The following is a 10,354-nucleotide window of genomic DNA, read 5'->3' as shown; positions in this document are numbered from 1 at the left end:
GGTCCAATGATGGTGCTGGTAATTTCAAAACCCCCGTCGAAAGCACCGACAGCGGTCACTTTCCCTTCTCCTTGTAAGACGGACCGACCATGTTCTTTTTCTTCTTCTTCTTCTTTTTTTCCCCGCAATACACAACAAAAATGAAAATACGGGCATATAGTTGTCTATTCTACATGTGTTGTTTGTCAAACATTAAATAATGGGCATATAGTTGTCTTAGAGAATTAAACAAACTTAATTATGGTTCTAACTGAATTTTTTCATTTTTTTTCTTTTCTTCAAAGATGGACTTTTAGAACTTGGTGCTTGCAATATTCTTTACTTATTTATTACCATGTCATGTTTAATGGATTACTTAATCATTTATTAAAATTATCCTATGTACTTATTTATAGAAAACCATTTTTCTTATACAAAAGGATTAAAAAATAATAATTAAAACAATGAGGATCAAAATTAAAATATAAAATAAATTTATATTTGATTGAAGGGTGAGATTGAAAAAAAAATCAATTTAGTAAAAGGATAAAAAAATTCAAAAGAATGAGGATAAAAATTAACATAAAAAATCAAAAGAATGTTTTGATTGAAGAGTGAAATTAAAAAGAATAATAACTTTTACAAAAACAATTAAGAAAAAAATTAGAAATCAAAATAATAAGACCAAATTGGAAAACATAATACCATTAATTTAAATTGAAAGATGAAATTGAAAACTAATAAAACTTATACAAAAGGTTCAAAGTAAAAAAATTTGAAACCCAAAGATTGAGCACCAAATTGGAGAATATAATATTTGACAAATTAAAATTAAATGATGCAATTAAAAACAAATAAAACTTCTATAAAAAGGCTAAGACCAAGAAGCCCCTTAACTCCAGGTTTAATGTTTTTGCTTTTAATAATTTTTTTATTGTTACTCTATAGGTTTTAATTTTTTTTTAATTTTTTAAATTTGATCAAACCCTAATTTTGTGGGTTGCTTGGAAAGAGCTTTGGGCATTGGTGACTGGCTGGAATCACAAGGTCACCAGTGCATTGTAACTGATGACAAAGAATGGTTGGATTGTAGTGAGTGTATATTTTCTTTGCACAACATTCATTATGTGTCTCATTACACACACCTGACATAACATAAACTAAAGTAGGCCTCTACATAAAAAGATGTAAGATGATCAAGTATTTAATCCTTAATAGAATTACTATGAACAACAGGCTAGAAATATAGCATATGATCACCATTGACAATCATTGTCCATCTCTTCACACGAGGCTGAAAATATAAGGAGCTACAAGCTTGTAAGTGTGTTGTTTTTAAGCATTAAAGTTCTTTATTGAAGTTGTGTTCCTGCATATATAGGATATTAAGTGCTTCCCTCTTTTTAATGTTGTCTCCATTGCATAAGATGAGCTTATGAGAATCCTTGTTCTTGTATGAAATTTCTTACCTGGATATCATCAAGTTATCAATAAGGAGTGAAATGTGGCAGTTATTGCATACAGGGCTTATAATTTTAAAGGAAAGATAGTAGGAACTGTTGGCGCTGGATGCATCAAAAGGATTTTACTCCAACGTTTGAAGCCTTTTAATTGCACTTTATTGTATCATGATAGACTTAAGATGGAGCCAGAGCTGGAGAATCAGACATGGATAAATTTTCAGGAGAATCTAGATTTAATGCTTTCTAAATATGACATAGTTGTCATCAACATGCCACTTACAAAGAAAATAAGGTATGATTTTCAATTAATTTTAAATATAGAAGTTTGGATCTTTTTCCTTTAGACCTTTACTTTCCCTAATGATCTAAGAGAACAATAAGATTAACTGCTGATCTTCATGTCCTAATTGTAGTGATGACATTAAATGATTTCAAGATCTTAGATTTATGCCTTTTATTTCCAAGAATATTAGGATGGCTAGTTTGTTGATTTTTTGCTCTTCAACTGTATAATTGTCATAGAACTTGACAAGCATATTCTTGATCTCCATGTCCTTATCACTACACCTTTCCACCCCGCAGATGTTACATCATAAAGGATCAAGAGGGCAAAAAAGCGCTTGTCACTGCTGGATTTGGTTCTGATCATATAGATTTAGAGGCAGTAGCTACTGCTGGGTTAACTGCTACAAAGGTCACAGGAAGCAATGTTGTCTCAGTTGCAAAAAATGAGCTTATGAGAATCCTTGTTCTTGTATAAAATTTCTTACCTAGATATCATCAAGTTATCAATCAATGAGAGTGGAATGTGGCGGCTATTGCATACAGGGCTTACAATCTTGAAGGTAAGATGGTGGGAACTATTGGTGCTGGACGCATCAGAAGGCTTTTACTCCAACATTTGAAGCTTTTCAGTTGCACTCTACTGTATCATAATAAACTTAAGATGGAGAAAGAGTTGGAGAATATGACAGGGAAAAAGTTTGAGGAGGATCTAGATTTAATGCTTTCTAAATGTGACATAGTTGTCATCAACATGCCACTTATAAAGAAAACAAGGTGTGATTTTCAACTAATTTTAAATATAGAAGTTTGGACCTTTTGCCTTTAGACCTTTACTTTCCCCCTTCTAATAATGACCTAAGAGAATAGCAGGATCAACTTTGTAATAATTGTCATTTTATTAGTTTAGATTAGTGATCTTTTTATGGTTGGTAAAAGGATAATTTGGCTAAGATAGAAGTTTACCAAGATTAATTAGCATTATCTTCTCTCTAATTATCTGATTAGTTTAGGTTATTTAAAAGATAAATTCAGATAGAATAGAAAAAGTTATCTGAAGATAACTTTATCATTATTTTTGTAAAATATGTTAATAGTCTGTTACCAACACGACAAACTAGGAAACTTGAAGATTTTCCTTATCCTTATTACATAAGACATGTATATGAGAAAAGTTAAGTATAAAGAAAGCAATGCGTGATGTGCTTCATATGAGAGTTTCAGAACGTAAAAAATTAATTACATTGAAGTAAGAATGCTAACCAATTAAGAAGTTTACACAGAGTTTCATAACAAATACTCGTGACTGGCACATATTGGCTAGTCAGTACCAGTGTGTTGTTTCAAAGAAGCACAATAATACCACTATGATTATATGATTGGCTCTTAACTCTAGATATATAAAAGAAAATTAGAAAATATTTGATGATAATTAAGATAGACCTAAAAAAGGTTTATGATTGTTTGAGGTAGGACTTGATCCTAAACGCTATTAGGGATGTGGTATTTTAGATAGTTTCACTTCGTTAATCATGAAACGTATCACAATGACTTTGTTATAAGTGAGCTGGAAAGCTAAGATTTCAAATTCCTATACTTCATCACAAAGTATTCAACATGAAGATCCTCTATTCTTATACCTTTGTTTCATGTATGGAAAAATTGATCCAATACGGTTGAGACTAGAGAGTGAATTTGTTTATTTCAGTAAAAAAGTTCGATTATTTCTCATCTTTTTGTTATTTACAGAAACAATAATAGATTGGGTTGCAACTGAATTTTGCTCTCCCATCTCTAACTAGAGATATCTAAATCCAGCACTTGACTTCATCTTCTATACGATTGGATTAGATTGGAGTGGATGAAGAACTTTCTTCATTCGACAAGTATCTCATTTGATCCAATTGTTCTATTTTTAATCAAAATTTAAAAAATAAAATTGAAGCTTAAAAAAATATATATCCATCTATAAATCATAAAACAATAAAATAGAGTCTAAACTTTATATCTATATGTAAAACCATAACAATCCTTAATAAGATAAAAATCCATATACTATATTGAAATATAAATTACAACTTTACAAAATATAAAAGGGTTAAAAAACCACGTAGAAGTTGAGTCAAGTGATGGGTCAAGTGAACCATTTATTAATCTACGCATCCATCTTTAGTCAAATTGAATTGAATTTTATTTGTTTTTCAAATAAATTAGACAAAAATATGATCCAATTGAATTGAATGACATTAGATTGCAAACGAGTCAGGTGAAGTTGTCATCTATATTTGTTGGTGACTTAATTCTTTTTTGCAAAACTTGATTTGAAGCAAACCAAAGTTATCATACAAGACTTTTGTAACTTTTTGGTAAAAAAAATCTTAGTGTGGCTAAAAACCAGACTGTTTTATTCGTATAAGGGTGGCTCATGATATCAATTCATTTCAGTGTTTGCTTTAACAAAAAAATATTTGGTAATATTTTGGAGTTCCTATGTTACATATGCTTGTTAACAAATACATATAGTAGAGCGGTGGAAAAAGTTCAGAATGTAGTGTTAGGTTGGTAGACGGCTCGATTATCTTTAGCATGATGAATCACTTTCTATTATGATAGGGTAATTCAAAGGGCCATAGGAAAAGCATTTAGTTACTTAGGAGTCTATTTGTCAGTCTAACATTTTTTAGGTGTTTAAGCTTTTGAAATATTAAAGTTAACAATGATACTTTCTTTATACAAATGATTCAACTTACCAGAAGTATTAGGGTTTATTACTTCTTAAAAACCCTTTAAACAATAATAATAGTAAAGTTGTATAGAGAAACTTGACTCTTAAAATTTTATTCAAAAAAGATAACTAATATCCAAATCACTAAAAATAGTTTAAATAGTGTATATTAAATAATGTTTGGTTACTGTCATGAGACAAAAGAGATGAAGACAATGAAGACATAAATATATTTGGTTGAAGAGACAAAGATATAAAAATAAATATGTCCCTTAGATAATTTTGGAGTGAATGTCTATACTTCCAAAATATAAGGTATAGAGAGGACATGTCTCTAGAAACAATATTTGTTATTTTTTTTTCTAAAATATCATTATAAAAAACTCTCAATTTTAAAATTATACAACTAAGACATGTAAGGATAAAAATGATTATTATCATAATTTTAAAACTCAACTTGGATTTAAATGGCTCTGAAAAGAAGAAATAAGAATACTTGGTTGATGCATTTCTGCAACAATTTGGATTCAACTTAAAGATGGCTCTAACCAGGTTAGACCTTCAAAGAATTGAGATGAGAAATGATGAGTCAGTAAAGGAATATGCGATGAGGCTGCGAGAAATAACAACACAAGCTTACGCTCCACTACTATAAAATGAGCTCAATTCCATCTTCATCAATACTTTAAAGACTCCTTATTGTGATTACATAACTTGTAATTCATGAGCTTATTTAGTAGAGATAATAACGACAGTAGAGAGGGTGGAGCAAGGATTGAAATTGAGAAGGATATGGAATTAAGAAGAGAGGTTTAATGCCATGCCATTTGACAAATAAGAAGATAACTCCCATATGAGAAGTATGAATCAAGATCATTCTATATCTTAGCATCCTAATCATTCTCCTCCATTGACTAATCAGGTTCGATCTAACAAGCAAATATATGAAAAGTTATAGTAGTTAAAGAAAACTCTATCACTCTTTCCTTTATCTTTTAAAAAGATATTTGAAAGATTGGTCAATATTGGACAAATTATTTTGATTCTCTATAAACCATTTCAACCCCCATATCCAAAATGGTATGATCCTAACTAGATATGTGAGTATCATGATGGCACTAGTGGTTATAACATTGAAAGTTGTTATCCTTTTAAAGACAAGCTCCTCCAGCTTATTGAGGCAAGATGGATCACCTTCGAGGAAACCCCAAATGTGAACTCTAAAGTCATGATAGAATATGTGTAATAGCCAAACCTAACCTGCCAGATGTTGTCCACTTTGGGCCTTACTGCCCTCATGAATTTGTTCTTGATGACCACGCATGGCCCCAAAACGCGTCTGATATGTTAGCAACCAGCACTACTAATAAGGCCAGCTACCAAATCCTCACCCGCCGATGTGAGATATTACAATCCACCCCCTTTAAGGAGCCCGACGACCCCGTCAGCACAACCGGACAGCTAGTGAGGTCAGCTTTGATACCAAATGTAACAGCTCCGTCCAACCTGCCAGATATTGTCCACTTTGGGTCTTACCGCCCTTACGAATTTGTTCTTGATGACCACGCATTGCCCTAAAACACGTCTGACAAGTTAGCAACTAGCACTACTAATAAGGCCAACTACCAAATCCTCACCCGCTGATGTGGGATATTACAATATGAATTGGGAAATAGCTCTTAGATTGGGAGTCTTGTCCGATTGGATCTCACTATATCATCGGATGCTCAAGTGCCTTTATTAAATATTGACATACCTTTACCACTCAAAGATATTTAGTAGCATCTCTTGAATACTGATGTGAACCTTGTGATTACGTGGTCACATAACCCACATTCAAGATTAAGATTTGATCCTAAAAAGCCAAAATTGGTCTCATAGAAGTGTGACACAATAGAAACCTATCCTAAGACACCAACATTATTGGAATGATGTCAAATGACATCATGAAGCCAATTAAACTTTGAGAAGTCAGATTCAGTTCGTTTAGGAACCAAAAAATACAAGAATCTCTCTCACATGTTAAGATTGAAAAATTCATAAGTATTATTTATCAATCGCTGCTGAAATTTAGTCTTACATGTGTTTAAATTGTTCTAAAAAATTAATCCAAATGAATCTACCTTTGTGGGCTAAACTGAACCACATATAAAACTGACCCAAAACCTTTACTAGTAAGCCCAAACCCTGATCCAAACAAGCCTTGGATCCTAGCTGAAAAAAATTAATTAAGCTTAAACAAAATAAAATAAAGCCCATAATATTAAATCTTTATTTTACCAAGAGAATAAGAGAAGGAAAGAAAATAATATGGAATTGATTCAAGACTTATTTATAGTCTTCCATACATCTCATTAAAGACCCAAAGTAATGAGAAAATGACTTGTAACCGTGAAGATATAAGGTATCATACCTTGAAGATTATGAAATAATGAAAAAGTTAAAGTGACCAAGATATCCTTGAAACTAAAGGAAAGGTACCCGCCTATGTTGTTTCTAAGTTGTAGTAGGATTTTGATCTTAAACTTATGTTTTATTTCTTATTTTGAAAGCAAAGTAATTGTTGGTATTAATTCCCTTCTTTTTCCACCTCTTAGGATCCTTCTAATACTAGGAAACATAATTGAAGTTGCTGGAATAATCTCCTTACATAATTAGAAAGCTTTACCACCATTTTGTTTCTTAAGTCAACTTGGATTTTTTTGTTTCCTTTGTTATGTTGTCTCCTCACCTAACAAGAAAATAAATAAAATAATAAATTCTAATACTTAAAGGAAATAATTAATGTTCTCATATATAATAGGAAGTCCAAAACTAATTAGGAATCCAAAAAATACATAGAAATATTATAAACACAAGGCTGGCCAATAATTTGAAAAAGTGGCAACCTTATTGCCAAAACCTCATGGCCCAAATAAGGTTAGAATGAGTCCTTTTTGCACATCGATAAGATGTACTAAGGCCTTCTCTTAATACTCCAATGGACCCTTCAAATCTGACTTGGTCGAAACATTCAAAACCAATGCATTCAATGCCTATTTCAATGCCTTTGTCTTACCCTGAGTCATTAGCCCATTCAAAACATGTAATGGGTCCTTGCTGGAGTTTATGGGTTGATCCACATCATCCCCTCTCTCCTTGAAATGATGCGACCTCGAATCAAAACCTATGTCAAACAAAGTAAGATCAACAACATTAAAGGTAACACTAACACCATATTCACTTAAAAGATCAATTTCGAATGCGATGTCATTGATCCTCTTTAAAAGCTGAAATGGGCCTTTACTACAAGGCTATAATTTTGATTTCCTTTGGTTAGGAAATTGTTCCTTATGCATGTGCACCTAAACCCAATCACCGGGTTCAAAAACAACTTGTGTATGCCCTTTATTTGCCTTAGAAGTGTACAATCTGTTCCTTTTCTCTATTTTCAATTGAAATAGGCAAGGTCATTGGGTTAAAGATTTGCAAGTTTATTCATTTATTTTGAAACATAAATCTAGAATGGAGAATAAAACGGCAGATGCCTTGAATCGCCGAGTAATACTGTTATTTGTAATGAGTGTTGAAGTTACTGGATTTGAGAGACTCAAAGAGGAGTATGAATCTTGCTCAGGATTTAGAGAAGTATATATGACTTTGAGAGATGAGAATAACCGTGTTGTAGATAGTTATCACCTCAAAGAAGGGTATTTATTTTAGGATAATAAGCTTAATATCTCAAAGACATCCGTGTGTGAATTTTTTATATGGGAGATTCATGTTGGAGGTTTTTCATAACACTTTGGAAGAAATAAACCTATTTAATAGGGGGAACATCAATTTGTTTTGGTCTAGTTTGAAAAGAGATGTAGCTAAGTTGGGAGGTCAATGTTGAACATGTCAACTAGTAAAACATAAAAAAAACAAAATACTGGTCTTTACACCCCGTTACCTGTTCCTACTTGCCCTTGGCAAAATGTAAGTATGGATTTTGTGATTGGGCTTCTATGTACTGCAAAGAAGCAAGATTCTTTTTTGTGGTTGTCGATTGTTTCTCTAAAATGACCCATTTTATCCTTTGTACTAAGACCACATATGCTTCTAGAGTTGCGGAACTCTATTTTAACGAGATTGTCAAGCTGTATGATTTTCTCCAAACCATAGTCTTAGATAAGAATGTTAGATTTACGAGTTATTTCTAGAAAACCCTTCGCCATATAGTGGGAACTAAGTTGAAGTTTTCTAGTGCCTACCACCCAGATTAGGCAACCTTTTGAGGTGTCTAGTGAGTTATCATAATAGAAATTAGGATTTGGTTCTTCCTATGACCTAGTTTGCATTTACCAGTTTTGTCAATGTCAATTGGCATGAGTCCCTTTGAAGTTGTACATGGTTATAGGCCTAGGAAACCTTTAAACCTTCTTCCCATGTCTCTTCATGCTAAGGTGTTTGAGTTAGCAAAGGTTTTTACACGTAAAATTTAGAATTTGCATATTGAGATTACTAAGCAAATTCAAGCAAGTAATGCATAATATAAACTCTAAGCTTATTTACATAGATGACATAATAAATTTAATGTGAGAGACTAAGTTATGATACGGAATAGACATGAGTAGTTTCCTTCAGGTACTAATCAAAAATTGCATGCACGTAGTGCAGGGCCATTCAAAGTGCTACAAGGGGTTGGTCCAAATGCTTATGTTCTTGATTTACCACTTGATTTTGGCATTAACTTTACATTTAACATTGCGGATTTAGTTGCATACCAGAAACAACATCCTATTCCAAATGATCCCTTTGAGATGCCACCTAACTCTCTTCTTGATGATCCTATTGAAACTTCTACCTCTTTGACCTTGATCTAAACACAAAAGGATAATATTGATGTCATTCTGGATGAACAAGTTTTTTTTACTAGGAATAGTGAGGTTCAACGGTTTCTAATTCTTGGGTGGGCTAACCTGATTCAAATTGTATTTGGATCACTATAGATACTTTGCAGCAGATTGACCCAAATTTTTGGGAGTGCTATTAAGGTCGTCCAGAGCTACATTGGGAGAGTAGGTGGAGACTCTAAACCCACACCGCAAATTACATAAGTATATAGACAGAGACGACGTAGAATGGCCTAACCTGTCATTCTTTGGTTGGGAGATTGAGCCCATTTGGGTCTATTTTATTGTTTTATTTTATTTATTTGACATATTTATACTAGAAAATTTTAATTGGTGAGTTGAACTCAATAGGTGGATATTTTAGAGTTATGCTATTTATATGTTTCTCTTTTAGTTTTTGAAAGAGTTTTTTATGATTAAATAAAAATGATAGACTTTTCTTCCTGAATTCTCTGTTTTTTTGTTTTCCCCTTTCTTTACTTTTAATTATTAACTTATTTCTTTAAGGCTTCATTCTTTACTGCTTTAATTTTGTATTTTATTTTTTGATTTATTGTTCCGCATCACATTCTCAACAAGGTTTGAATGAAGACTTGAATAATGGGCATCTTCTGGTTTCCCTGTTTGAGCTGTTTGGCGAAAGCATTCTCTCCTTCATTCCATCTCCTGAGATGTCATTGTTTTTGTGATCCAATGCGGGAAGTTTGTTTCATACGCATGCTAAACAAATCATGATGGAATCAGGTGTTTAGAGCGCAAAATCTAGTTAAATCGCACCGCAGATTCGACTCGAAGTTTTTATTTAACTAGACTTTATATTAAGACAGTTATTTCTTTAATTTTCATCTCTTTCCTTGGACCTGACACGCAAGTTCTTTTACCATTCTGATGCAACTCTGTTCTACCAATTCCATTCCCTTGAAGCTAAATGTTGAACGATGACTGAGATGCATCCAGCTCAATCCTTGTGCCCATGTATCTATTAGTTGATGAAGCCCTCTTGAAAGAGGAAAGATATTCGTGTTTCT

At 32.5% G+C, this 10,354-nt stretch overlaps 1 pseudogene; it reads left to right on the top strand.

Annotated features, from left to right (window-relative positions):
- Positions 1-962: 962 nt before the first annotated feature.
- LOC127904986 (formate dehydrogenase, mitochondrial-like) lies at positions 963-9,296 on the top strand (annotated as a pseudogene).
- The last annotated feature ends 1,058 nt before the right edge of the window (positions 9,297-10,354 follow it).

Source organism: Populus trichocarpa, chromosome 2, assembly GCF_000002775.5.
Source record: "Populus trichocarpa isolate Nisqually-1 chromosome 2, P.trichocarpa_v4.1, whole genome shotgun sequence".
Lineage (NCBI taxonomy): Eukaryota > Viridiplantae > Streptophyta > Magnoliopsida > Malpighiales > Salicaceae > Populus > Populus trichocarpa.
The sequence above is the reverse complement of the archived record's forward strand: the minus strand, read 5'-3'. Positions and strand labels throughout refer to the sequence as shown.